Raw genomic sequence first — 26214 nt, forward strand, 5'->3', positions numbered from 1 at the left:
CACAAGAAGAATTGGATTCAGGAGGTAAAAATAACCTAGGAAGAAAAACAAAAATGCAAGTAATCCACATTCATTTCCCAGTGTTCCTTCTAGGTGTAACTGATTCTGTCCATCATTGCTTAATTGGAATTGAATTAGATCTTCTCTTTGTTGAAGATATCCACTTCTATCAGAAGACATCCTCATACAGTATTGTTGTGGAAGTGTATAATGATCTCCTGGTTCTGCTCATTTCACTCAGCATCAGTTCATGTAAGTCTCTCCATGCCTTTCTGAAATCATCTTGCTGGTCATTTCTTACAGAACAATAATATTCCATAATATTCATATGCCACAATTTATTCAGCCATTGTCCAATTGATGGGCATCTACTCAGTTTCCAGTTTCTGGCCACTACAAAGAGGGCTGTCACAAACATTCTTGCACATACAGGTCCCTTTCCTTCTTTAGTATCTCTTTGGGATATAAACCTAGTAGTAACACGTCTGGATCAAAAGATATGCATAGTTTGATAACTTTTTGGGCATAATTCCAAATTGCTCTCCAGAATGGTTGCATTCATTCACAACTCCACCAATAATGCATCAGTGTTCCAGGTTTCCCATATACCCTCTAACATTCATCATTATTTTTTCCTGTCATTTTAGCCAATCTGACAGATGTGTGTGTCATGGCATCTCAGAGTTGTCCTAATTGCATTTCTCTGATCAATAGTGATTTGGTACACCCTTTCATATGAGTAGAAATAGTTTCAATTTCATCATCTGAAAATTCTCTGTTCATATCCTTTGACTATTTATCAACTGGAGAATGGCTTGATTTCTTATATTTTGGAAATGAGGCCTTTATCAGAATCTTTAACTGTAAAAATGTTTTCCCAGTTTATTGCTTCCCTTCTAATCTTGTCTGCATTAGTTTTGTTTGTACAAAAGTTTTTTAAGTTGATATAATCAAAATTTTCTATTTTGTGATCAATAATGATCTCTACTTCTTTGATCACAAATTCCTTCCTCCTCCACAAGTCTGAGAGGTAAACAATCCTATGTTCCTCTAAATCTCATTCTTTATGTCTAAGTCATGAACCCATTTTTATCTTATCTTGGTGTATGGTGTTAAGTGTGGGTCCATGCCTAGTTTCTGCCTACTAATTTCCAGTTTTCCCTGCAGTTTTTGCCAAATAGTGAATTCTTATCCCAAAAGTTGGGATCTTTGGGTTTATCAAATACTAGATTGCTATAGTTATTGACTATTTTGTCCTGTGAACCTAACCTATTCCACTGATCAACTAATCTATTTCTTAGCCAATACCAAATGATTTTGTAGTCTTAAGGAATTGCTTAGAAAATAAAAGTTAAGTGATATTCCAAGGGTCACACAAGCCAGTATGTGCCGGAATCAAAACAAGAACCTGAGTCTTTTTGGCTAAATTGTCATTTTTCCATCCTCTATGCCTAACTACTGTTCTCCAGTGCATATAAAACAAAATTAGAAATAGGTCTCATATAAGAAGTTATAACAGAAAAATGCAGGGAATTATAAGAAATAATTTGATTTCATAATTAGATGAGATAAAATATGAAATTGAAAAATTATTAAAATCTTAAAAGGGAAAAATTTAAAAACTTGAGATCACTAAAAATGTTCCCTTAAAACAAATAATGAAAATTGTATATAGTATTGAAATGAATAACAAAGACAATAATAATGTATCAAAGATTTTGAATAGAAGATAGATATGCTTGCATAGGAATTTTGGAATACCTCTGTTCTTTCTTTTTTAAAATTATAGCTTTTTATTAACAGAACATATGCCTGGGTAATTTTTACAACATTGTCCCTTGCACTCACTTCTCTTCCAACTTTTCCCTTCTCTCCTTTCACTTCCTCCCCTAGATGGCAAGCAGTCTTATACATATTAAAGTATATCTTAGATACAACATGTATGTGCAGACACGTACAGTTCTCTTGTTGCACAAAAAAAAAAAAATTGGATTCAGAAGGTAAAAATACCTGCAGCCCTTTACTTTCTCTCTGTAGGTATCTCTCTTCTTTAAATGTGCTTCTTATAAACAATATATTGTAGGATTCTGGCATTTAATCCACTCTGCTATCTGCTTTTGCTTTATGCGAGAGTTCATTCTATTCATATTACCAGTTAAAATACCTAATTCTGTATTTTCTGTCATCTTATTTATCCTGAGTTATACTTTTATCTTTCCTTTCTTTTTTCCTCCCTTCCCAGTATTTTGCTTCTGATCACCAATTCTCTCAAACAGCCCTCCTCCTTTTACAGCCCCTTCCGTTTTCTTACAACTTTCCCCTACTATTTCTATTTTCCCTTCTATTAGTCTTTCTTTTCCTCTTTCACCTTCAAACTGTACATACTCTTTGATCCAGTAGTTTTTCTACTGTGCCTATATCCCAAAGAGATGTTAAAAAAGAGAAAGGTACACATATGTGAAAAAATGTTTGTGGCATCTGAGTGGATGCCTATCATTTGGAGAATGACTGAATAAGTTATGGTATATGGATGTTACGGAATAGTATTGTTCTATAAGCAACGATCAGCAAGATGAGTTTAGAGAGGCCTGGAGAGACTTACATGAACTGATGTTAAGTGAAATGAGGAGAGCCGACTTCCAGCCAAGATGGCGGAGAGGAGGCCCACAGCTGTGTAAGCTCCACATTTTTCTCTCAGAATCCATTTCATTACAAGCCTCTGAATTAATGCTTCACTGAAAAAAACCCCACAAATAGTTACCAAGAGACGACATCCTTGAGATTCGCCAGGAAAGGTCTGTTTTTGCTTGATGGCGGGGACGGTTTTAGATCGGGCGCAGGCTGAGGGCAGGCAGCGGCAGCGAGAACCGGGCAGGCAGCTCACAGCCGAGCAGACTGGAGTGGGATGGGGTGTGATCTTAGCCGTCTCTGCGCGGGGAGCTTTGCTACAGGATTGGATACTTTGCCCTGGCAGCAAGTCAGTAAACCAGAAGAGAAGGTAAAAACACCAGGGATGAAGAATACAACCCCAAACAGCTGGAGTCTCTCGGGACCTGGCCACCGCCCACCCCCACCCCCAATAGTGTCACAGAACCCTCTCAGAGTCTCAGAGCACAGGCGCAGCACAGTCCTGCTAGTGCCTCGCTACTGCCCCCGCAGTCTGTAGAAGAAGCTTGGTAACAACACCCAGCCCTTCCCCCAAAAAAAGCTGACTCCATTTAGGGTTTTTTCTTTTTTTTTTCTTTTTGCTAGTTTGTCTTTGATTCTTCTCTGACAAAATGAGCAAAAAATTGAAAAGGACCTTGACCCTTGACAGCTTCTATACAGACAGAGAACAAACTCTAAACCCTGAGGAGACTAAAAACAGACTGCCTCCAGGTGAATCCCCAAATGAGGAGATCATCTGTTCTTCAGAACAGATAAACCTCATAGAAGTAATTAAAAAGACTCTCACAAGAGAGCTAGAAGAAAAATGGGAAAAGGAGAGAGAGCCTTGACAAGAGAGTCTGGAGAAGTCATCCCACTCATTTAAAGACAGAGTGGATAAAGAAATAAAATCCTTGAAAAATAGGATTAGTGAACTGGAAACAGAAAATAGCTCTCTAAAAAACAAAATTGGCAAAATGGAAAAAAATTACGTAGAACAAAAGAACTCAATTGGACAATTAGAAAAAGATATTTAAAAAGTGAGTGAAGAAAATACTTCATTGAAAATCAGAATTGAACAAATAGAATTGAATGACTCGAGGAGACAAGAAGAATCAGTCAAGCAAATTCAAAAAAATCAAACAATGGAAAAGAATGTGAAATACCTTCTGGGGAAGACAACAGACCTGGAAAATAGATCCAGGAGAGACAATCTGAGAATTATTGGACTCCCAGAAAAGTATGATGAAAAAAAGAGCCTGGACACTATTTTCCAGGAAATTATCTAAGAGAACTGCCCAGAAGTCATAGAAACAGAGGGTAAAATAGACATTGAAAGAATTCATCCATCACCTACTGAAAGGGATCCTAAAATCAAAACACCAAGAAATATAGTGGCCAAATGTTAGAACCCTCAGACGAAGAAAAAAAATACTGCAAGCGGCTAGAAAAACCCAATTCAAGTATCGAGGAGCCACAATAAGGATCAGCCAGGATCTAGCAGCATCCAAATTAAAGGATCAAAAGGCCTGGAATATGATATTCCAAAAGGCTAAGGAACTTGGTATGCAACCAAAAATAACTTACCCAGCTAGAATGAGCATCTTTTTCCAGTGAAGAAGATGGACATTCAACAAAGTAAGTGAATTTCACTTATTTTTGATGAAAAAGCCAGAACTTAACAAAAAGTTTGATCTACAAATATAGAACTCAAAAGAAATCTAAAAAGGAAAAGATTTATCTTGGGAACTATATTTCGGCTATAAAGATGTATAAAGAATACATGTATACCTTGTTCTAGAAATTAGATGTGGAAAGGACATTGTACCAGAAAAAGGGGAAAGTGGGGGTACTGCATCTCATCAAGAGGCAAAAGAAACCTATTATATCTGAGAGAAAGAATGGAGGGGGATGAATATAGTGGGTATCTTACTGCCTTCAGAATTGACTTTAAGAGAAAAATTTTAGACATATTCAATTTATGGTGAAACTTCTCCCACCTCATTGAAAAGTGAGAAGGGAAAAGTGAAAAGGGAAGGACTAAGCTAAGCAGAAGGGAATATGGAAACTGGGAGGGAAAGGGGTAAGATAGGGGGAGGAACTCTAAGGCGGGGGGAGATATACTAAAAAGGGAGGGCTGTGAGAAGCAAGTGGTGCTCACAAGCTTAATACTGGGAAGTGGGGCAAGGGGGAAAAAAGGGAGAAAAGCATAAACCGGGGTTAACAAGATGGCAAGTAATACAGAATTGGTCATTTTAACCATAAATGTGAACGGGGTAAACTCCCCCATAAAGAGGAAATGGTTAGCAGAATGGATTAAAAGCCAGAATCCTACAATATGTTGTTTATAGGAAACACACCTGAAGCAGGGAGATACATGCAGGTTAAAGGTAAAAGGTTGGAGCACAATCTACTATGCTTCAGGTGAAGTCAAAAAAGCAGGGGTAGCCATCCTGATCTCAGATCAAGCTAAAGCAAAAATTGATCTAATCAAAAGAGATAAGGAAGGGCACTATACCTTGCTAAATAAAGGGTAGTATGGATAATGAAACAATATCAATATTAAACATATAGGCACCAAGTGGTGTAGCATCTAAATTCTTAAAAGAGAAATTAAGAGAGCTGCAAGAAGAAATAGACAGCAAAACTATAATAGTGGGAGATCTCAACCTTGCACTCTCAGAATTAGATAAATCAAACCACAAAATAAATAAGAAAAAAGTCAAAGAGGTAAATAGAATACTAGAAAAATTAGATATGATAGATCTCTGGAGAAAATGTAATGGAGAGAGAAAGGAGTACACTTTCTTTTCAGCAGTTCATGGAACCTATACAAAAATTGACCACATATTAGGACATAAAAAACTCAAACTCAAATGCAGTAAGGCAGAAATAGTAAATGCATCCTTTTCAGACCATAATGCAATGAAAATTAATTTCAACAAAAAGCCAGGGGAAAGTAGAGCAAAAAAAAATTGGAAACTAAATAATCTCATACTAAAGAATGATTGGGTGAAATGGCAAATCGTAGACATAATTAATAACTTCACCCAAGAAAATGATAATAATGAGACATCATGCCAAAATGTATGGGATGCAGCCAAAGCAGTAATAAGGGGAAATTTCATATCTCTAGAGGCTTATTTGTATAAAATAGAGAAAGAGAAGGTCAATGAATTGGGCTTGCAACTAAAAATGCTAGAAAAGAAACAAATTAAAAACCCCCAGTCAAACACTAAATTTGAAATTCTAAAAATAAAAGGAGAGATCAATAAAAAAACTATTGAATTAATTAATAAAACTAAGAGTTGGTTCTATGAAAAAACCAACAAAATAGACAAACCCTTAGTAAATCTGATTAAAAAAAGGAAAGAGGAAAATCAAATTGTTAGTTAAAAATGAAAAGGGAGAACTTGCCACTAATGAAGAGGAAATTAGAGCAATAACTAGGAGTTACTTTGCCCAACTTTATGCCAATAAATTCGACAACTTAAATGAAATAGAAGAATACCTCCAAAAATATAGCTTGCCTAAACTAACAGAGGAAGAAGTAAATATCCTAAACACTCCTATCTCAGAAAAAGAAATAGAACAAACTATCAATCAACTCCCTAAGAAAAAATCCCCAGGACCAGATGGATTTACATCTGAATTCTATCAAACATTTAAAGATCAATGAACTCCAATGCTAAATAAACTATTTGAAGAAGTAGGGATTGAAGGAGTCCTACCAAACTCCTTTTATGATACAGACATGGTACTGATACCTAAACCAGGTAGGTTGAAAACAGAGAAAGATAATTATAGACCAATCTCCCTAATGAATATTGATGCTAAAATCTTAAATAAAATATTAGCAAAAAGATTACAGAAAATCATCCCCAGGATAATACACTATGACCAAGTAGGATTTATACCAGGAATGCAGGGCTGATTCAATATTAGGAAAACTATTAGCATAATTGACTATATCAATAACCAAACAAAAACCATATACTCATCTCAATAGATGCAGAAAAAGCATTTAATAAAATCCAACATCCATTCCTAATAAAAACACTTGAGAGCATAGGAATAAATGGACTTTTCCTTAAAATAGTCAGGAGCATATATTAAAAACCGTCAGTAAGCATCATATGCAATGGGGAAAAACTGGAATCTTTCCCAGTAAGATCTGGAGTGAAGCAAGGTTGCCTACTATCACCATTATTATTCAATATCATGTTAGAAACACTAGCCTCTGCAATAAGAGTCGAGAAAGATATTAAAGGAATTAGAATAGGCAATGAGGAAACCAAACTATCACTCTTTGCAGATGATATGATGGTATACCTAGAGAACCCCAGAGATTCTACTAAAAAGCTATTAGAATAATTCATAATTTTAGCAAAGTAGCAGGATACAAAATAAATCCCCATAAATCCTCAGCATTTTTATAATCACCAACAAAATCCAAGAGCAAGAGATACAAAGAGAAATTCCATTCAAAATAACTGTTGATAGCATAAAATATTTGGGATTGTATCTACCAAAGGAAAGTCAGGAATTATATGAGCAAAATTACAAAAAACTTTCCACACAAATAAAGTCAGACTTAAATAATTGGAAAAATATTAAGTGCTCTTGGATAGGCCGAGTGAATATAATAAAGATGACAATACTCCCTAAACTAATTTATTTATTTAGTGCTATACCAGACTTCCAAGAAAATATTTTAAAGATCTAGAAAAAATAACAACAAAATTCATATGGAACAATAAAAAGTCGAGAATCTCAAGGGAATTAATGAAAAAAAATCAAATGAAGGTGGCCTTGCTATACCTGATCTAAAATTATATTATAAAGCAACAGTCACCAAAACCATTTGGTATTGGCTAAGAAATAGATTAGTTGATCAGTGGAAAAGGTTAGGGTCACAAGACAGAATAGTCAACTATAGCAATCTAGTGTTTGACAAACCCAAAGATCCTAACTTTTGGGATAAGAATTCATTATTTGATAAAAACTGTTGGGATAACTGGAAATTAGTATGGCAGAAATTAGGAATGGGCCCACACTTAACACCATATACCAAGATAAGATCAAAATGGGTCCATGACCTAGGCATAAAGAACGAGATTATAAATAAATTAGAGGAACATAGGATAGTTTATCTCTCAGACTTGTGGAGGAGAAAGAAATTTGTGATCAAAGATGAACTAGAGACCATTACTGATCACAAAAGAGAAAATTTTTGACTATATCAAATTAAAAAGCCTTTGTACAAACAAAACTAATGCAACCTAATTAGAAGGGAAGCAATAAACTGGGAAAACATCTTCACAGTTAAAGGTTCTGATAAAGGCCTCATTTCCAAAATATATAGAGAACTGACTCAAATTTATAAGAAATCAAGCCATTCTCCAATTGATAAATGGTCAAAGGATATGAACAGACAATTTTCAGATGATGAAATTGAAACTATTACCACTCATATGAAAGAGTGTTCCAAATCACTATTGATCAGAGAAATGCAAATTAAGACAACTCTGAGATACCACTACACACCTGTCAGAGTGGCTAAGATGACAGGAAAAAATAATGATGAATGTTGGAGGGGATGCGGGAAAGCTGGGACACTGATGCATTGTTGGTGGAGTTGTGAACGAATCCAACCATTCTGGACAGCAATCTGGAATTACCCCCCAAAAGTTACCAAATTGTGCAAACCCTTTGATCCAGCAGTGTTACTTCTGGGCTTATATCCCAAAGAAATATTAAAGAAGGGAAAGGGAGCTGTATGTGCCAAAATGTTTGTGGCAGCCCTGTTTGTAGTGGCTAGAAACTGGAAAATGAATGGATGCTCATCAATTGGAGAATGGCTGGGTAAATTGTGATATATGAATGTTATGGAATATTATTGCTCTGTAAGAAATGACCAGCTGGATGAATACAGAGAGGCTTGGAGAGACTTAAATGAACTGATGATAAGTGAAATGAGCAGAACCAGGAGATCATTATACACTTTGACAACGATATTGTATGAGGATGTATTCTGATGGAAGTGGATTTCTTTGACAAAGAGACCTAACTCAGTTTCAATTGATCAATGATGGACAGAAGCAGCTACACCCAAAGAAAGAACACTGGGAAACGAATGTGAACTATTTGCATTTTTGTTTTTCTTCCCGGGTTATTTTTACCTTCTGAATCCAATTCTCCCTGTGCAACAAGAGAACTGTTCGTTCTGCAAACATATATTGTATCTAGGACATACTGCAACATATCTAACATATATAGGACTGCTTGCCATCTAGGGGAGGGGGTTGAGGGAGGGAGGGGAAAAATCGGAACAGAAGCAAGTGCAAGGGATAATGTTGTAAAAAAAATATCCTGGCATGGATTCTGTCAATATAAAGTTATTATAAAATAAAATAAAATGGAAAAAAATAAAAATAAAATAAATGAGGAAAGTGAAGAGATCATTGTACACAGCAACAGTAATATTATATGATGATCTATTCTGATGGACATGATGCTTTCCAACAATGAGATGATTGATGCTAGTTCCAAGAGCCATCTATATCCAGAGGGAAGACTATGGAAACTGAATGTGGATCACAACATAACATTTTCACTCTTTTTGTTTTGCTTCACTTCCTTTTTTATTATTTTCTTTCCTTTTTGATCTGTTTTTTCTTATTCAGCAAGATAATTGTATAAATATGTTTATACATATTTTATTTAACATACATTTTAATATGTATAACATACTTATATTGCTTGCCATCTAGGGGACTCGGTAGGGAAAAGGAGGGGAAATTTGGGACACAAGACCATGCAAGGGTCAATGTTGAAAAATTACCTGTATTTTATTTGGAAATAAAAAGCTTTTTAAAAAACTAACTAAAAACTACCTATAAACTTGTACAACACCAGAATAAAAGATATTTTAATGCAAAAAAAAAGAAAGGGTCAAAAGGAACCATGAAGTATATTTGCATGGACATTAAAGAATTATTAAAGATATTAAAACTGATTAAATCATAAACTCTGGTATCAGTAGTAAATTTTTTCATATGTCTAAAATGGTTAGTCTTTTTTTTTTCAGTTAACATTCAGTTCAGCAGTCAAGATGGAAGAGCAAAAAAATAAATCATTTTAACTCTCCCACATCTACCTCCAAACAACATAAATAGCTACCCAATAAAAATGCTGTAACAGCAGAACAAATCAAAAGAATAGAGTTAAACAATCTGTGAGCATAAGAATCTTGGAAGATTGGCAGAAAAGCCCTCATTTGTATAAAAGGGAAGTGCAGTCTAGAACAGGAAGCATCTCAGCAAACTTGAAGCAGGCTACACCTCAGCAAACCAGCAGTAGATTCTGAATGTTGCTTCAGAGAAGTAGGCAAAAGCCAATAGCAGTATCCTCCATGTACATCAGTTAGAGAAACAGACAAACTCCAGCTTTGAGGATTGTCACATGCTTTAGCAAAGCCCCAGGCAAACAGTAAACTTCCAGTGGTGAGACTTCCATATTCTTCAGACTAATACATGTATTAGTGTATCTTCAGTGTATCTCTGGAAAAATGCAGAAACAGCCTCAAAAGAGGACAGGCACAAACCTTAGGATATTGGCTCAGTACCAAGCCTTCAGGCTTTTACCTTACTCCATCCCTAAAGAAAAAGAGGAAGTGGTTTCAGACCCAGAAGGAACTTTTAGGAGAGCTCAGAAAAAAATTTAAAAATCATACAAGTATAAGAAAAAGAGGGATAAGATTTGGGATTTTGCCCATAGATGTTTTGACACTGTTGCCCTCCAGTTTGTCTCTTGATCTACTGTCACCATAATGACTTTCTATGGTCAGATCTTTTCGTGTTCTTTTTTTGCTCATCCTTTGACAATACTGGAGCCTTTCAGAACCTGGCAGTTTACTTGGTCCTAAGTTAGGCTATTAGTGGTGGGGTCTGGTGTGTGCTGAGGCTCTTGAGATGTTTCTGCATTCACTCTCAATACATTGAAGGACCTGGTGTCACTTCACTGGAAGCTGCTGTTTTCTTAGGCACTTGAAGTTTTAAGGCCTAATTGTTTGCCAGGGACTACACAGAAGGATGTGACAGTTCTCAGAGCTACAGACTATACTAAAGTATTTGAGAGATCTGAGTATTGGTATTTGCCTACTCCACCGTATTGGTGCTCAGTTTCTCCCTATGGCTGCTGAGATGGAGCTTGCTGCTGGCTTGTTTCCTGACTCGTATTAGGCTCCCCTTTTATCTGACACATTTGTTCTTAATTTTACAAGTTTCTTGGGCTCACAGATTATTTCTCCTGTCTTTTTGGTAAATGTACAGTGCCCAGATTTGTTTTGGAAACTCTTTTATGTTTCTATGGAGGTGAACATGGAGAAATCACACTGATTTCCTGCTTATAGCAGAAAAACAAGAGTTAGTAACCTTACTTGTGAATGTGAATGGAATGAACTCTCTCATAAAATGAAAACACAAAGCCAGAATCCTACAATATGTTGTTAACAAGAAACACTTCTGAAGCAGAGAGATAAATACAGATTAAAGGGAAAATGCTAGATCAGAATATAATATACTCCCGCTTAGGAGAAAAAAAAAAAGCAGGAGTAGCAATCCTGATCTCAAATCAACAGAAATGAAAATAGATCTAATTAAAAGAAAAAATAAAGGAAATTATGGAGTGCAGGGCAACATGGCAGACAGTAGACAGATCTTTGCCTGAGCTCTTCCTGGCTTCCCTCAGAATCAAGATCAGATTAAGCCTCTGAATGGGTTTAGGAGTGACACAACTCATAAATATTTGGAAAATAATAAATTTCAAGTAGAAGTTATTTTGGAGAGACTTCAGGCAAGGTCTGTCTCAATAGGCAGGGGGATATGTATGTGTGTGTGTGTGTGGGGGGGTGGCCCAGCCTTGCAGATACCTGCAAGTAGCCCCAGGCCAGAGGCCCTCTTCACAGGGAATGCAGTAAGAAACTCTTAGACAAAATATAGCAGTTTTGGACTCTCTGTTCTGGTTTTGAAATCAGTGGATAAGCAGATAAACAGTGATATCTTGAACACAACCACACAAGACAAATAGTGAAACTGGGGCAGTGCACCCTTTACTCTGGAAAAAAGCATCTTATTCTAATAAAGAGTTAAAAGCCAAGTAATAGGAAAATGAGGAAATGAGCATAGAGCAAAAATAGTTTCTGACCATAAATGATAAAATGGTAACAAGGAGAATCAAAACACATATTCAGAAGAAGATAACAATCAAAGGCCCTACATCCAAAGCCTCCAAGAAAAATTGAAACTGGAAAAGTTTTAAAATTGAATAAGAGGACTTTCGGCCAAGATGGCGGAGAGGAGACACACTGCTGTGTAACCTCCGCGTTTTTCTCTCACTATCCATTTCATTTCATGCCTCTGAATTAATGCTCGACTGAAAAAAACCATACAGTTAGTTACCAAGAGAAACCATCCTTGAGACTCGTCAAGAAAGGTCTGTTTTTCACGTGGGCGGGGACAGTTATTAGATTGGAAGCAGACTGTGGGCAGCAGCAGCAGCGAGAGCACGGAAGGCGGCTCAGAGCCGAGCAGATCGGAGAGGGGGTGGGGCGTGATCGCAGCCGTCTCTGCGGGGAGAGCTTTGCTACAGGATTAGATACTTTGCTCCGGCAGCAAGTCAGCAGCCCAGCAGAGAAGCTAAAAACACCGAGGGTGAAGAATACAACCCCAAACAGCTGGAGTCTCTCGGGACCTGGCCACCCCTCCCCCACAGTGTCTCATTGCACTCGGATCTCAGAGTGCAGGCGCAGCACAGTAGGACCCGTGCCTCACGGCTACCCTGCCCCTCCCCCAAAGAAAGCAGCCTCCATTCAAGGGTTTTTTTCTTCTGTTTCTTTGATAGTTTGTCTTTGATTATTAGACAGAATGAGCAAGAAACTGAAAAAGACCTTAACACTTGACAGCTTCTATACAGATAAAGAGCAGACTCCAAATCCTGAGGAGACTAAAAACAAACAGTCCCCAGGTGAATCCCCAAAGGAGGAGATCATATGTTCCTCAGCACAGATGAATCTCATGGAGGAAATTAAAAAGGCTCTCACAAGGGAGCTAGAAGAAAAATGGGAAAAGGAGAAGGAGGCTTTGCAAAAGGAGAGGGAGACTTGGCAAAAGCAGAGTGAGGCTTTCCAAAAGGAGAGGGAGACTTGGCAAAAGGAGAGGGAGGCTTGGCAAAAGAGTCTGGAGAAGTCATCCCACTCAGTTAAAGAGAGAGTGGATAAAGAAATCAAATCCTTGAAAAATAGGATTGGTGAACTGGAAAACAAAATTGGCGAAATGGAAAAAAATTCTACAGAACAAAAGAACTCAATTGGACAATTAGAAAAAGATCTTAAAAAAGTGAGTGAAGAAAATACTTCACTGAAAATCAGGGTCGAACAAATGGAATTGAATGACTGGAGGAGACAAGAAGAATCAGTCAAGCAAATCCAAAAAAATCAAACAATGGAAAAGAATGTGAAATACCTTCTGGGAAAGACAACAGACCTGGAAAACAGATCCAGGAGAGACAACCTGAGAATCATTTGACTCCCAGAAAAGTATGATGAAAAAAAGAGCCTGGACACTATTTTCCAGGAAATTGTCAAAGAGAACTGCCCAGAAGTCATAGAAACAGAGGGTAAAATAGACATTGAAAGAATTCATCGATCCCTTACTGAAAGGGATCCTAAAATCAAAACACCAAGGAATATAGTGGCCAAATGCCAGAACCCTCAGATGAAGGAAAAAATACTGCAAGTGACTAGAAAAACCCAATTCAAGCATCAAGGAGCCACAATAAGGATCACCCAGGATCTGGCAGCATCCACATTAAAGGAGCGAAGGGCCTGGAATATGATAGTCCGAAAGGCTAAGGAACTTAGTATGCAACCAAAAATAACTTACCCAGCGAGATTGAGCATCTTTTTTCCAGGGAAGAAGATGGACATTCAACAAAGTAAGTGAATTTCACCTATTTTTGATGAAAAAGCCAGAACTTAACAAAAATTTTGATCTACAAGCACAGAACTCAAGAGAAATCTAAAAAGGTAAAGATTAATCTTGGGAACTATATTTCGGCTATAAAGATGTATAAAGAATACATGTATACCTTGTTCTAGAAACTAGATATGGAAAGGACATTGTACCAGAAAAAAGGGGAAAGTGGGGGTACTACATTTCATGAAGAGGCAAAGAAAACCTATTATATCTGAGAGAAAGAATGGAGAGGGATGAATATAGTGAGTATTTTACTGCTTTCAGAATTGGCATTAAGAGAAAAATTTTAGACATATTCAATCTATGGTGAAACTTCTCCCACCTCATTGAAAAGTGAGAAGGGAAAAGTGAAAAGGGAAGGAATAAGCTAAGCGGAAGGGAATACGGTAACTGGGAGGGAAAGGGATAAGTTAGGGGGAGGAACTTTAAGGGGGGGAGGGATACTAAAAAAAGGGAGGGCTGTGAGAAGCAAGTGGTGCTCACAAGCTTAATACTGGGAAGGGGGGGTAAGGGAGTAAGAAGGGAGAAAAGCATAAACTGGGGTTAACAAGATGGCAAGTAATACAGAATTGGTCATTCTAACCATAAATGTGAACGGGGTAAACTCCTCTATAAAGAGGAAGCGGTTAGCAGAATGGATTAAAAGCCAGAATCCTACAATATGTTGTTTACAGGAAACACACCTGAAGCAGGGTGACACATGCAGGTTAAAAGTAAAAGGTTGGAGCAAAATCTATTATGCTTCAGGTGAAGTCAAAAAAGAGGGGTAGCCATCCTGATCTCAGATCAAGCTAAAGCAAAAATTGATCTAATCAAAAGAGATAAGGAAGGGCACTATATCTTGCTAACGGGTAGAATGAATAATGAAGCAGTATCTATATTAAACATATATGCACCAAGTGGTGTAGCATTTAAATTCTTAAAAGAGAAATTAAGAGAGCTGCAAGAAGAAATAGACAGTAAAACTATAATAGTGGGAGATCTCAACCTTGCACTCTCAGAATTAGATAAATCAAACCACAAAATAAATAAGAGAGAAGTCAAAGAGATAAATAGAATACTAGAAAAATTAGATATGATAGATCTCTGGAGAAAATGTAATGGGGCCAGAAAGGAGTACACCTTCTTTTCAGCAGTTCATGGAACTTATACAAAAATTGACCATATATTAGGACATAAAAACCTCAAACTCAAATGCAGTAAGGCAGTAATAGTGAATGAATCCTTTTCAGACCATGATGCATTGAAAATTACATTCAATAAAAAGTCACAGGAAAGTAGACCAAAAAATAATTGGAAACTAAATAATCTCATACTAGAGAATGATTGGGTGAAATCGCAAATTATAGACATAATTAATAACTTCATCCAAGAAAACAATAATAATGAGACATCATACCAAAATGTATGGGATGCAGCCAAAGCGGTCATAAGGGGAAGTCTCATATCTCTAGAGGCCTATTTGTATAAAATAGAGAAAGAGAAGGTCAATGAATTGGGCTTGCAACTAAAAATGCTAGAAAAGGAACAAATTAAAAACCCCCAATCAAACACTAAACTTGAAATTCAAAAAATAAAAGGAGAGATCAATAAAATTGAAAGTAAAAAAAAAACTATTGAATTAATTAATAAAACTAAGAGTTGGTTCTATGAAAAAACCAACAAAATTGACAAACCCTTAGTAAATCTGATTAAAAAGAGGAAAGAGGAAAATCAAATTGTTAGTCTTAAAAATGAAAAGGGAGAACTCACCACTAACGAAGAAGAAATTAGAGCAATAATTAGGAGTTACTTTGCCCAACTTTACGCCAATAAATTCGACAACTTAAGTGAAATAGAAGAATACCTCCAAAAATATAGCTTGCCTAAACTAACAGAGGAAAAAGTAAATATCCTAAACACTCCTATCTCAGAAAAAGAAATAGAACAAACTATCAATCAACTCCCTAAGAAAAAATCCCCAGGACCAGATGGATTTACATCTGAATTCTATCAAACATTTAAAGATCAATGAACTCCAATGCTAAATAAACTATTTGAAGAAGTAGGGATTGAAGGAGTCCTACCAAACTCCTTTTATGACACAGATATGATACTGATACCTAAACCAGGTAGGCTGAAAACACAGAAAGAAAATTATAGACCAATCTCCCTAATGAATATTGATGCTAAAATCTTAAATAAAATATTAGCAAAAAGATTACAGAAAATCATCCCCAGGATAATACACTATGACCAAGTAGGATTTATACCAGGAATGCAGGGCTGGTTCAATATTAGGAAAACTATTAACATAATTGACTATATCAACAACCAACCAAACAAAAATCATATGATTATCTCAATAGATGCAGAAAAAGCATTTGATAAAACCCAACAGCCATTCCTAATAAAAACACTTGAGAGCATAGGAATAAGAGGACTTTTCCTTAAAATAGTTAGGAGCATATATTTAAAACCTTCAGTAAGCATCATATGCAATGGGGAAAAACTGGAACCTTTCCCAGTAAGATCTGGAGTGAAGCAAGGTTGCCCATTATCACCATTATTATTCAATATTGTATTAGAAACACTAGCCTCTGCAATAAGAGTCGAGAAAAAGATTAAAGGAATTAGAGTAGGCAATGAGGAAACCAAACTATCACTCTTTGCAGATGATATGATGGTATACCTAGAAAACCCCAGAGGTTCTACTAAAAAGCTATTAGAAATAATTGATAATTTTAGCAAAGTAGCAGGATACAAAATAAATCCCCATAAATCCTCAGCATTTTTATACACTACCAACAAAATCCAAGAGCAAGAGATACAAAGAGAAATTCCATTCAGAATAACTGTTGATAGCATAAAATATTTGGGAATCTACCTACCAAAGTCAGGAATTATTTGAGCAAAATTACAAAAAAGTTTTCACACAAATAAAGTCAGACTTAAATAATTGGAAAAATATTAAGTGCTCTTGGATAGGCCGAGCGAATAGATGACAATACTCCCTAAACTAATCTATTTATTTAATGCTATACCAATCAGACTTCCAAGAAAATATTTTAATGATTTAGAAAAAATAACAACAAAATTCATATGGAACAATAAAAAGTCGAGAATCTCAAGGGAATTAATGAAAAAAAAATCAAATGAAGGTGGTCTAGCTGTACCTGATCTAAAATTATATTATAAAGTAGCAGTCACCAAAACCATTTGGTATTGGCTAAGAAATAGATTAGTTGATCAGTGGAAAAGGTTAGGTTCACAAGACAGAATAGTCAACTATAGCAATCTAGTGTTTGACAAACCCAAAGATTCTAAATTTTGGGATAAGATTTCATTATTTGACAAAAACTGCTGGGATAACTGGAAATTAGTATGGCAGAAATTAGGCAAGGACCCACACTTAACACCACATACCAAGATAAGATCAAAATGGGTCCATGACCTAGGCATAAAGAACGAGATTATAAATAAATTAGAGGAACATAGGATAGTTTATCTCTCAGACTTGTGGAGGAGAAAGAAATTTGTGACCAACGATGAACTAGAGACCATTACCGATCACAAAATAGAAAATTTTGATTATATCAAATTAAAAAGCCTTTGTACAAACAGAACGAATGCAAACAAGATTAGTAGGGAAGCAACAAACTGGGAAAACATCTTTACAATGAAAGGTTCTGATAAAGGCCTCATTTCCAAAATATATAGAGAACTGACTCAAATTTATAAAAAATCAAGCCATTCTCCAATTGATAAATGGTCAAAGGATATGAACAGACAATTTTCAGAGGATGAAATTGAAACTATTACCACTCACATGAAAGAGTGTTCCAAATCACTATTGATCAGAGAAATGCAAATTAAGACAACTCTGAGATACCACTACACACCTGTCAGATTGGCTAAGATGACAGGAAAAAATAATGATGAATGTTGGAGGGGATGCGGGAAAACGGGGACACTGATGCATTGTTGGTGGAGTTGTGAACGAATCCAGCCATTCTGGAGAGCAATCTGGAATTATGCCCAAAAAGTTATCAAACTGTGCATACCCTTTGATCCAGCAGTGTTTCTATTGGGCTTATACCCCAAAGAGATACTAAAAAAGGGAAAGGGACCTGTATGTGCCAAAATGTTTGTGGCAGCCCTGTTTGTAGTGGCTAGAAACTGGAAAATGAATGGATGCCCATCAATTGGAGAATGGCTGGGTAAATTGTGGTATATGAATGTTATGGAATATTATTGCTCTGTAAGGAATGACCAGCATGATGAATACAGTGAGGCTTGGAGAGACCTACATGGACTGATGCTAAGTGAGATGAGCAGAACCAGGAGATCATTATACACTTCGACAACGATATTGTATGAGGATGTATTCTGATGGAAGTGGATTTCTATGACAAAGAGACTTAACTGAGTTTCAATGGATAAATGATGGACAGAAACAGCTACACCCAAAGAAGGAATACTGGGAAATGAATGTGAACTATTTGCATTTTTGATTTTCTTCCCGAGTTATTTTTACCTTCTGAATCCAATTCTCCTTGTGCAGCGGGAGAACTGTTCGGTTCTGCAAATATGTATTGTATCTAGGATATACTGCAACATATTTAACATATATAGGACTGCTTGCCATCTTGGGCGGGGGGGGTGGAGGGAGGGAGGGGAAAAAATGAAACATAAGCGATTGCAAGGGATAATGTTGTATAAAAATTATCCTGGCATGGATTCTGTCAGTACAAAGTTATTATTAAATAAAATAAAATTAAAAAAAAGTAATATGTAGAATTTATTGTATACTTTTAAAACAAGCAAGTGTATGAAATGGTGATTCATGATTCAATAAAAATCTTTTTTGTGTCTTTCTGTGAAAAAAAATAAAATAAAATTGAATAAGAAAAGAAGAAAAATAGGGAAAAGAAAAAAAGAGTGATGTAAAAGGAAAGGAATGCCAAAGAAAATACAAAATACAAAAAGCTAACGAGGAGAAGAATATCTTAAAAAGGAATACTGACCAATTGGGGGAAAAAAGGCACAAAATTTCACCAAAGAAAATAATTCCTTAAAAATTGAAATTGAGCAAATGGAAGCCAATAACTTCATGAGAAATCCAGATACAATAAAGCAAAACAACAAGAGGAAATAAAGGAAAAATGTGAACTATCTCTTTGTAAGAACACTGACCTGGAAAATTAAGTCCAGGAAAGAAAATTTAAAAATTGTTACAATACATGTAAAGTCATGATAAAAAAAAAATAGAACCTGGACACCATCTTTCAAGAGATTATCAAGGAAAACTGTCCTGATATTCTAGACCCAGAAGATAAAACCAAAATTAAAAAAAATTGGCCAATGACCTTCTGAAATAGATCCCCAAATAAAAACCCACAGAAATATTATAGTCAAATTCTGCAACTCCCATGTCAAGGGAAAATATTGTAAGCATACAGGAAAAAACAATTTAGTTATAGTGAAGTAACAATTAGGATACCACAAGATTTAGCAGCTTTTTTATTAAAGGAGCAAAGGACCTGAAATATGATATTATGGAAACCAATAGAGATAGGATTACAACCAACCATCACTTACTCAGCAAAACTGAGTATAATCCTTCACAGGAAAACTACTCTTTAAATAAAATAGAGGATTTTAAAATATTTGTGCTGTAACAACCAGAGCTGAATGGAAAATCTGATTTTCAAATACAGGACTCTGAAGAAGAACAAGGAGGTAATCAGAAAAATAATGTAATAAGGGACTTAATAAGGTTTATATATTTACATTCCTACATGGGAGGATGATACTTGTAACTTATTAGAACTTTCTCATTATTATGGCAGTTAGAGGAGCATATATAGACAGAGGGCACAATATGAGTGTAGAGAGATATGTTTTTTAAAAATAATATTAAGGGGTGAGAGAGGAATGTATTGAGAAAAAGGAAAAAGGAGAAGAGGAATGGTGCAAATTATAATAAAAAAAAGACAAGAAAAATCGTTTTCAATGAAGTAGAAGAGAAGGTGAAAAGGTTGAGAGAGAGACAATCTTCCCTCTCATCAGAATTGGCTCAAAATGGAAAAAACATGCATACTCAATAGGGTATAGAAATCTAACTTTGCTGGAAAATAGGAGAGGAATGATAAATATATGGGAAGGGGAGAAGGTGAGAAAAGACTAAGATATTGGGGAATGGGGTGGTCCATAGCAAAACACTTTTGTGGATGATAAGCAATATTGTAAACAGAATTTTGAAGTTTCAATGATAACACCTTATTTCTCAAACAGAAGAAATTATTTCTCAAACAGAAGAAGAGTTTTGCCCCAAATGATAAATGATCAGAAGATAAAATCTATGCTCAAAGAGCTAAAAATTAATGCATATCCTTTGAGCTAACAATACCACTGTTGGTTATGAATACTAAAAGAGATTTTTTTTAAAAAGTAAAAACACCCACATATACAAAAATATTGTAGGAATTCCCTTCTCGGGGGAAAAAAAAACCCAAAACATTGGTAATCAAGATGCCCATCAGTTGGGGGATGGCTGTTTAAATTGTGATATGCTATTTGTCATGGAATATTATTGTTCTCTGTGAAATGTTGAGCAGGATGCTCTCATAAAAAAACTTGGAAAGTCCTCCATGAACTCAAGCAAAGTGAAATGTATTTAGGTATGCAAATGCAAATTAACATCCATGTTTTGCAATGACCAGCTGTAAATCACTTTGCTATTATCAGTAGTATAATAAGCCATGTCTACTCTGAAGGATTTATAAGAAACTGATTTGATATGTCTGAATGCAGAATAAGTTTTCTTTCTCCCTCTCTTCTCATCTCTTTTTCTCTCTCACCTTTCTTCCAATGTTACTCTCTTTCCTTTTAAATTTATATTTCTTGAAAGTTGCTTGTTTTTTTTTTTTTTAATGAAGGGAGAGCTATATTTTCTTTCTCAACATGTCTCTTATGGAAATGTTTTGCATATGATTTCCCAATGGAAGCTGTGAGTAGGAACAAGAGAGAGAACATGGAAGTCAAAATTTTTGTTTTATTTTTAATTAACTTGAATTGAATTAAATTTATTTTTAAGGCATATGCATAGATATTTTCAACTTTCTCCCTTGCAAACCTTGTTTCAATTTTTTTCCTGCCCTTCTCCTCCCTACACAGCAAGTAATCCAATATATATTAAACAGCAATTCTTCTATACATATTTGCACAATTATAATGCTGTAAAAGAAAATCAGATCAAAAAGGAAAAAAAATAGAAAGAAAACAAAGAAAGCAAACAACAACAAAAAGGAAAATACTATGTTATAATCAACACTCCATTGCCATGGTCCTCTGCCTGGGTGCAGATAGCTCTTTCCATTGGAACTGCCTTTTCACTGTTGAAAAGAGCCATGTCTGTCAGAACTGATCATCATATAATCTTACTGTTGCTGTGTAAAATGTACTCTTATTTTGCTCACTTCACTTAACATCAATTCATGTAATCTCTCAAAACTGCTCTGAAATCGTCCTACTAAAGGTTTATTATACAACAATAATATTCCATAACTTTCATATACCGTCACTCATTCAGCTATTCTCCAACTGATGGGCATTTATTCAGTTTTCACTTTCTTGATACCACAAAAAGTGCTGCTACAAATATTTTTGTGCACACAGGTCCTTTTCTCTTTTTTGTGATCTCTTTGGGATACAGGCCCAATAGACACTTTGCTATTTCAAAAGGTATGCAGAGTTTCATAGCTCTTTGGGCCTAGTTTCATATTGCTCTCCAGAATAGTTGGATCAATTTACAACTCCACCAACATCCTCTCCAATATTCATCATAATAATTTCCTGTCATCCCAGCCAATCTGAGAGGTGTGTAGTTGTATCTCAGAGTTGTCTTAATTGGCATTTCTCTGACCGATAATGAGTCAGACCACCTTTTCACAGGCTAGAAATGGTTACAATTTCTTTATCTGTAATTTACGTGTTCATTCCTTTTACCATTTGTCAATTGGAGAAAAAATTTATATTCTAATAAATTTGAATTTATTACCTATGTATTTTAGAAATTAGGCCTTTATCAGGACCTTTGGATGCAATATTTTTTTTCCTCTGCTAATCTTGTATTTATTGATTTTATTTGTTCAGAAACTTTTTAACTTAATGCAATCAAAATTATCCATTTTGTATTCCATAATGTACTCTAGTTGTTTTTTGGCCATAAATTTCTTCCTTCTCCACAGATCTGATAGATTATTCTTTGTTCTTCTAATTTTCTAATAGTATCATTCTTTATGCCTAAATCATGAAGCCATTTGATTTTGTCATGGTAGAGAGTGTTAAGTGTGGATCAATCCTTTTCCCTTTTTTATGCGTCTTTTTTGTGATACAAGTCACTAGAAACACTGCTGGTTCAAAGGGTATGCACAATTTGATAGCCTTTTGGGCATAGTTTCATATTTCTCTCCAGAATGGTTGGATCAGTTCACAACTGCACCCTTAATATATATATATATTAGTCTTCCAGTTTTTACAAATTCCCTCCAACATTCATCAATAATTTTTCTTTTCATCTTGGCCAATCTGAGAGGTATGTAGTGGTAAGTCAGAGTTGTCTTAATTTGCAGTTCTCTGACCAATAGTTATTTAGACCATTTTTTTCATATGACTAGAAATGGTTTTAATTTCTTCATCTGAAAATTGTCTGTTTATATTCTTTGGCCATTAATCAACTGGCAAATGACTTGTATTTTTATAAATTTGGAATTCAAAACTTTAAAAAAGAAATGTAAATTTTTAAAATGTAACTGGCAAATAATGATGAATACATTTTTAAAAAGAGAAATTATAGGAACTTATAACCAGGATAATACAAATTGGCCAAGTGGTATTTATATGAAAATACAAAGCTGGCTCAATATCAGAAAAAACTATCAGCATAATTGACTATATCAATAACCAAATTAATAGAAATTATATGATTATCTCAATAGATGAAGAAAAAAGCATTTGACAAAATACAACATCCATTCTTATTTAAAAAAAAAACCACCAACAACATAGCATAGAAATAAAGTTTTAAAATAAATTAAGTTTTCCTTAAAATGATAAATGCCATCTATCTTAAACCATTATCAATCAAGCATTATACACAACGGGAATAAGAAAGACAGAAGCATTGCCAATAAGATCAGGGGTGGAATGAAGTTGCCCCTCATCCCCACTACTATTTAATATTGTATTACAAATGTTAACTTTAGCAATATGAGTAAAAAAAGAAATTGAAAGAATTAAAAGTAGGTAATAAGAAAACAAAACTATCCTCTTTGCTGATGCTATGGCATGTTTACAACAATAACAACAACAACAAAAAAAAATTAGAAACTAGAAATAACAGGCAAAACTGCAGGCTATAAAATAAATGCACATAAAAGAGAAAGCTAACAATGAGATAACATACCAAAATTTATGAGAAGCTGTCAAAACAGTACTTAAGGTAAAATTTGCTTCTCTAAATTATTTTATTATTGAAATAGAAAAAGAACAGAACAATGAACTAGACCCCAAACTAAAACTCAAAACAAAACAAAACAAGCTAGTAAGAGAACAAATTTTAAAAATCACCAATTCAGTACCAAATTGGAAATCCTCACAATCAAATAAGAAATTCAAAAGATTTTAAGTATAATAAAAAATATAAGGGAAGTATTAGGCTAATAAATAAATCTAATACCTGCTTTAATGAAACAATGAGAAGCCATTAGTTAAATAGATTTTTATAAAAGAATGGTGAAAACCCAAAGGTCCACTATCAAAAAATAAAAAGAGTGAAATTATCACCAATGAAGAAATTAAATCAATTATTGGGAAATATTTTGCCCAATTATATATGCCATTAAATCTGACCACTTGAGGAAATCAATGAAAATATGAATTACCCATATTAACAGATCAGGAAATACTATGTCTAGTTAAATAACTATCTTAGAAAAAGAAATTGAGCAAGCCATTATTAAACTCCTTAAGAAAAAAATATCCCCAGTGCCAGATGGATTCATTTGGGAATTCTAATAAACATTCAAAAAAAAAACTTCATTTAAATGCTATATAAATTGTTTGGAAAAATAGATGAAATAGTTGCTTTACTAAATTCCTTTTATGGAACAAATATAGTGCTATACCTAAGTCAAAGCTACACAGAAAAAGAAAATTATAGATTATGTAAAAGGAAAGCAATAAAATTGAAGAATATGTAGGAAAATTGGGACATTAATGCACTTTTGGTGGAGTTGTGAACTGACCTAATCATTCTGGAGAGCAATTTGGAACTATGCCCAAAGAACAAGAGTCTGTACTCCACAAGAGTATTAAAAAAGGAAAAGGATCTCCATGGATAGAAATATTTATAGCAGCTGTTTTTGTGGCACAAAATAATTGAAAACTGAACTGGAGATTGGTTGGACTGTTATATGAATGTAATAATGGGATACTATTGTGCAAAAATAAATGGTTAAAGGGCATGGAAAGACTTGTATAAATGTAAGCAAAGTGAAATAAGAAAAAGGAAAATATTGTACACAATAGAAAAAAAAAAAACGCTGTATAATGACAAACTATAAATGGCTCAGCTCTTCTTAGCAATGCAATTGTCTAAGACAAATAGAATCAGGAAGAAAAAAACTGTTCACATCCAGATAAAGAACAGATGGACTCTGGAGACTGGAGCATACTTTTTCACTTACTTCATTCTTTGTTAACGTTATTTTTCTTTTTAACTATTTGAAAACAAATGAGTCTAATGCGAAAATAAGTTTTCCATGATATTAGAACATGCATAACAACCTATATCATCTTTCAAGGAAGGAGAAAAATTTGAAACTCAAATCTTGTAAAAGTGAATGCAAAAATTATCTTAACGTGTATTTGGTAAAACATAAAATGCTATTAAAATAAAGTTAATATATTCAGAATAAAGCCTCAAAAATATACTATAAACATCTTTTGAAATTTCAGCTCAATGAAAATCTGCTCTATTTAAACTTCAATATTTGTACATTTTTATTTCATTATCTTTCCCATTCTTTTGGAATCTTCCCTTCTTTTAAGTACTTTAAAAATTATTCTGAAGTACCTTTTTTAAACTAAGTAGATATAAAATAATTTCATTAAGTGGGGTGGTCTCAAGGTGAGTAGATGCAGTGGAAGACTGTTTAAAAAAAGGAATTCAAGTGTATTTTTTTTTTGTGCTTTCTCTGTCATAAATTTTTTTCTGTAAGCTATCTAGTTCTATCTAGGCACTTTTCCTGAGTCAGACTTTTGAATCTCCCTTGCCTCACAGAGAACATCAGATACTGAGCTGCATAAATTCAAATGTCATAATGAAAATAAAAAGTGATACTTCTGTTCAATTTCATAATTTATTCATCATCACTCTCTCAATTTCATAGACAAATGCTCACAAGATGACCTATTTTTTCATGTAAATCAACTTACAGGATTGTTCTCTCCTTAATGGCTTTTCATTTCATTACTAGTCTTCATCTTCTATCTTCAATTTTTTTTTTTACAAATGGTGCATTCTAATCTTCAATTAATATTAGTCACAATATTTCTCTTTTTGATAGAGATGATTTTTCCCTATTGATGCAGTTTTGGGGCTATTTTTGGCCTCCTCTTTGGGACAATGGTTTAATATTTCCCATTTTGGAGAGTTGATACCTTATTTAATCACAGCAGATTATAGTTGTTATAATCACTGTCTCTGTTTCATTTTTAGGCTTTCTCCTCATTTACATTAATTTGCCCTTTACCTCTGGCCAGCCATGATCTAAATGACAATAAAAATTAATTCTGAAATTATACAATGGTAATGAGTCATTTTTGTCTGTTAGGATAATGTCAGTTTTGTGTTTGGGTTTGGATGGTGGTGGTGGTTGTTGTTGGTTTTTTTTGATGATATCAAAAATTTTTCTTTCATGCAAATGTTAAAATTATACAAAATCCAACAACACATTCCATCCAAAGGGATACTTTTTTTCAGTAACTATTAGTATTAAACTAAATGTAAATAATGAGGTATATGGTCATCTAAGATGTTTGCCAGTATTCTGTAGGATGTTCTATACAGCATCCAACTAGAATAGATTTGTATATTATGGAAATGATTTCCAAATGCTTCTGCATCAAGCCTTGGAGGAATATGAAAAAGGCCCACATTTGGTAAAAAGAGATTGGTAAAAGATTCCACACTGAAAAAGTAGATGAAAAGTGAGTATTTTTCAGATTCTGTGTAGTTTAATGGGCAGCCCTATCTAGATGGTTTATTTATATCTTTGTAGAAGTGGATGTATGCATACATACATGCATGCATACACCAAACCCTTCATGGACTTGAACAACAACAATTCACTGGTCTCAAAATGCATTGTTAGGAGATTTAATTGGATCTCACTTAAGAAACTACACAGCACTTCTAATGATCATATCCCCACAAAAACTCATTTTATAAATACCAATATTCTTTCAGGAATGCTATTTGGCCACA

At 34.6% G+C, this 26214-nt stretch overlaps 1 protein-coding gene across 1 annotated transcript in view; it reads right to left on the reverse strand.

The window, feature by feature from the left end:
* Positions 1 to 26214, reverse strand: part of LOC127564426 (ankyrin repeat domain-containing protein 7-like) — a 48968-nt gene that overhangs the window by 10290 nt on the left and 12464 nt on the right. The window lies entirely within an intron of this gene.

Source organism: Antechinus flavipes, chromosome 5, assembly GCF_016432865.1.
Source record: "Antechinus flavipes isolate AdamAnt ecotype Samford, QLD, Australia chromosome 5, AdamAnt_v2, whole genome shotgun sequence".
NCBI lineage: Eukaryota > Metazoa > Chordata > Mammalia > Dasyuromorphia > Dasyuridae > Antechinus > Antechinus flavipes.